This window comes from Mus musculus, chromosome 19, assembly GCF_000001635.26.
Source record: "Mus musculus strain C57BL/6J chromosome 19, GRCm38.p6 C57BL/6J".
Lineage (NCBI taxonomy): Eukaryota > Metazoa > Chordata > Mammalia > Rodentia > Muridae > Mus > Mus musculus.
The window spans coordinates 23,672,277-23,677,322 of NC_000085.6; the positions used below are offsets into that span (position 1 = coordinate 23,672,277).

At 40.1% G+C, this 5,046-nt stretch overlaps 1 pseudogene; it reads left to right on the forward strand.

Annotated features, from left to right (window-relative positions):
• Positions 3,535 to 4,459, forward strand: Gm6563 (predicted pseudogene 6563; annotated as a pseudogene).

Below are 5,046 nucleotides of genomic sequence, written 5' to 3' on the forward strand. Positions count from 1 at the left end.
ATGGAAATGAATATAGAGACCTACAGTCAGACATTGTGTAAAGAGTGAGAGATGTTGGAGCACTCTGCCCTAAATGGGAGGTCTCTATCACTTCCCTTACCTCAAGGTTCAGGGAACCCATGAAAGAGGAAGCAGAAAGAGTGTAAGAGCCAGAGGAGATGGGGGTCACCAAGAAAACAAGGTCACCTAAATCAATATTACCAAAGTGCATATGAACTCACAGAGACTGGGGCTGCATGCACAGGTCACATCAGTTCTCTGCATATATTTTATGGCTTCTATAGTTTTAGTGTTCTTATAGGATTCCTGAATATGCAAACATGGGTCTCTGAGTCTAGGCCTTCTCTTGGGCTTTTTTCCTTCTGATCTTTGTCTTGTCCAACTCCAATGCGTTAGTTTTTGTTTTATATTATCTTGTTTTATTATTTCCCCTTAGAAGCATATTTGTTTTCTAATGAAAGACATAAAGGGGGTGGATCTGGATAGGAAGAGAGGAAGGGAGGAACTGGAAGGAATAGAGGGAGGGGAAAGAGAGAAAATGAGAGAGGGAAAAGAGGAAGAGAAGGATGGAGGGAGGAAGGGAGAGAGAAAGAGAGAGAGAGAGAGAGAGAGAGAGAGAGAGAAACATGGTTGACATGTGGATAACTAAGACTGTCTCAAAATTGAGGACAGACAAAAGACCATAAAGCCAAGAAGCTCAGCAAAGCCTAAGAGGACACACACACACACAAATTCACACATACATTCTCTCTCTCTCTCTCTCTCTCTCTCTCTCTCTCACACACACACACACACACACACACTGTGTTTCCTATTCAAACTATAGAAAATGAACAACAGGACATCTTGAAAGTGAGTGGAATGCCTTCCTTGCAGGAGGTGGGAGGATAAGAAGTAGGTCACACTGCAGAAGTGGGTCACGCTGCTATTCAGAAGTGATGCTACAAGAAAACAAGATAGTTAATGATGATACAATTAAAAACTCGCCCTCATGGAACTCACTACCAGTGAAGAAATCCTTTAGAAGTAAAAACTTCCTCAGACAATGAAAATTGGGACAATGTGTCATTATGAATGCTGTTCAGGGGGCAATAAAGTTACACAGACTGAGAATTTGGGTTTGTACAAACAAAGGAGAGGTCTTAGAGAAAGAAAATACACAATTAAAATAAATCACATTCTTATACTTATCTGAAAGAAAAGTTTATTCAAGACAATAATGTCAGTATTGTACTTGATAACCATCATTCATAGATAAGGGAAATGAATATAACAATGTCCTGAGACGCCATGAGGGAGAACGAGGATGCACCGCATTGAAGAACTTAGATCCAACACCCTCAAAGCCGGAGAATGTCATTTGGGAGTGAGCTGTGGTTAGCTGAGCATGGATATCTTTACACTCTGGGGTGATGATAACTAACACAGTTTAAAGAGGACAGTTGCTATGAAGTGGGTTTTGGGCTATACTCATCCAGACACGCAACTCTCAGTAAACCAGAATTCACTGGTTTGTAGATAGGACCTTTAAAGAGGTCATTTAAGTTCAAATCATGGTACCACATGAACTCTAAGCCAGCATGACTGATGCACTCACGTGAAGAAGAATTTTGGACACATGGATACTGGGGATGTATGTGAACAGAGAGAAGAATCCAACTGAGGGTGCAGTAAGTAGGCAGCTGCCTTTACTTCTTTTGCTTCCAGAAATGTGAGAAAGAAATTTATGCTACCCTACCAGATACCATACTCAGCTTTCCATTAAAAAAATTATAAAGCATGATAGAAAAAAAGAAAGCAAAACCAAACACCAAAAATAAAATAAGATAAGATAAAATAAAATAAAATTAAATAAATCTGAAGCAACATAGCAAACACCAGAACCACATATCACGTGGTTGGGGAAGGAATCACACTATTCTGGGTTAGATGGTGACTGTTATATAGCCCATCTCATAAACACACAAGAAAACACTAAGCTATATACTTATGTAAAAAGGGGCAAAATATTTGGTTATGGTTCTCTCAGTTACTTTAAAAGATACATAATTATTGACAGTTCTTTCCAGTATAGTTCTTATACTTTGTATGGTCTTCCAACTGATAAAAATATCAACAAATAATGAGTTTCAACCAACTTACATATTTATAACAAATGAATGATTGATCTTTACAATTACGGTTCTTTTCGTATTATCTTTGCCATCCATAACACTAGCAATAAAAGAACAATCATATCTATTTTTTCTCAATAAATATACACTTAATATTCTTCTCATATAAGAAAGCACACTACTTTCTGTGCTGCAAAAAAAATGAATTCGACAACCGCCCTAATTTTGTAAAAAATAATAGGGTAACTGTAAAATGTGACATTGTGTGAACAGTGCCAGAGCTTACTGAGCGCACTGAAGCTCAGGGTTGCAGAAGAACACGTCCAGCTGGGGTGAGCCAAGAAGGCTTCAAGCTAAAGGTGACATGGTTTTATAAGTGGCATTTTAAGGTGGAGTTTTTAAGTTGGCATTTTAGTTGAGTCTTTATTTGTTTATTTGTCAAATATTGAAAGTGCTTGCTACATTGAAGTCTGTGCCAGATGTTAAGAGAGAGAGAAAAAAAAAAACTCAGATCAAATGTTCATTCATCTCACTCTCTAATAAAGCTTGAGAGTGTGGGTATGAGAATAAGCATATACGTGCATTTATTAATATACACATATGTGTGTGTGTGGCCAATGTAAAGTATAAAGTGATGGGGACAACCCTGAAGGACAAGTAAATTTCAACAAAATGCATGAACCTGTTCAATATCTACTGGCAACCTTTTAGAAAAAAAAAATCAACTGACAACATGCGGACTTTGGGCTCCTTGTGATCAGTCTTCTGGCTAAGTTCCTAGGGGACTTCCTGTCTGTTTGCTTATTACATTTACACTTCGTATCGGCTGTCTTATGCTCACCAGTTATTCCTCATCGCTTCTTCCATCTAGTCATGCATCCTCTTACGCACTGATTGAAGAAGTACTCTACACGCAGGGCAAGGAATGGAGAACATAGCATCGCAGAGCCTAACGGGATTCTGACTTTTGTGTTTACATTCTCTAGGGCAAAGATATAGAACAGCAATGGACAGCTACATAGTTCTATTCATCAGATATACAAATGCTTATGTGTGTGTAATGAGGGCATTTGGTCCTTCATTCCTATGAGGGGTTGTATTTTGTGTGCAGGAAATACATGTGCCTTATCACATGTGTCACAGAGGGTGGGAGGTGGGGCATCCAGAGCCTTGCCAAGGCACACCTCTGTAGTTTCACTAAAAGGAAGGGTGAGTTGCTTCATTTTATAGATGCTATCACTCTAGGCGAGCCTGTTTGGATCCTGGATGTAGTATTCTCTCAATGAATCCTTTGAGTTGCTGATTGAATACCCATCGTTCTGAATGGCTTCCAGAGCAGTTGGAGACTCTGAAACAAATGTAAACCTCCATGCAAGCTGATCTGGACCATGTGACTCAGCATGCCAAATGGTACTTGAAACAGCGGATCAGGGTCCGGTGGACTGAGGCGCATCAAGATGGCGGCCGAGACGGTGGAGCTCCACAAGCTGAAGCTTGCTGAACTAAAGCAAGAATGTCTTGCTCGTGGTTTAGAGACCAAGGGAATAAAACAAGATCTTATAAATAGGCTGCAGGCCTATCTTGAAGACCATGCAGAAGAAGAAGCAAATGAAGAAGATGTACTGGGAGATGAAACTGAGGAAGAAGAACCAAAGCCCATAGAACTGCCTGTTAAAGAGGAAGAACCTCCTGAAAAGGCTGTTGATATGGCATCGGAAAAGAAGGTGGTAAAGATTACATCTGGAATACCTCAGACTGAAAGAATGCAGAAGAGGGCTGAACGATTCAATGTACCTGTAAGCCTGGAGAGTAAGAAGGCTGCCCGGGCGGCTAGGTTTGGAATTTCTTCAGTTCCAACAAAAGGTTTATCATCTGACACCAAGCCTATGGTTAACCTGGATAAACTAAAGGAAAGAGCACAGAGATTTGGTTTGAATGTCTCTTCCATCTCTAGAAAGTCTGAGGATGATGAGAAGCTGAAGAAACGGAAGGAGAGATTTGGGATTGTGACAAGTTCAGCTGGAACTGGAACCACAGAGGATACAGAGGCAAAGAAAAGAAAAAGAGCAGAGCGTTTTGGAATTGCATAATGAAAAGTTCGTGCTTTCTGCACCATAGTGTTTTCCATTTCTCAAATTTTTCTTGGTTTTATATATACATACACACCCCTACCTACGTATCTATCTACATACACAGTCATGTGCCTCACAGTGAGGAAGCATGTACGTTTGGTACATCCTTGAATTCAGTAGCAGTTTTATTTAACTGCTCTTCTGCGTTTAAGATTGTTGTGGTTTTTGTTTTTAATTATTTTTGCTTATTAATAAAAAAGGAAGAAAAGAAAAAAAAAGAAAGAAAGAAACAGCGGATCAGAATGCTCACACAGTAGCAAATAAAAATGTTACAATGCCCTCAGGTGTTTGGAGAAGTCAGTCTTCTGTTGCTAAGTGTTACTTTTGGGGGAGAGTTCAGTCCTTGGGACTGAAGATATGAGACATCAAATGATCGTGTGACCTAAGATGCTTCTTTGGCTCACATTGCTACAGTGTTGTAAGCCGGGTACACAAGACCAGTTTCATTCGTCTCCGAAGACAGAAATGGCATGTGTAAGTGACTCAGACATCCTTACCACTTACCTGTGCTGCAGTGACATGCCTTTCCCTGAGCTATGCCCTAGAGCAGCATGGAGAACCCCCCTCCCCAAGACACTTGACTGAGCATGTCTAGTTTCCAAATAGTTTTTCATACTCTGATGGTACTGTGTTTTAGCATTTTAGCCTACTTGTGGCCTTAAAGAACCAAGTCAAAAGGGGATTCTCCATGTGAACATCAGATTGGGTGTCTAAGTTGTCCACTCAGATTGGAAGAAAGCATGACCAGAAGAGTGATCTAAGTGGTTCTGCGGACAGCAGCAAATACTTTGGTAGCTGTA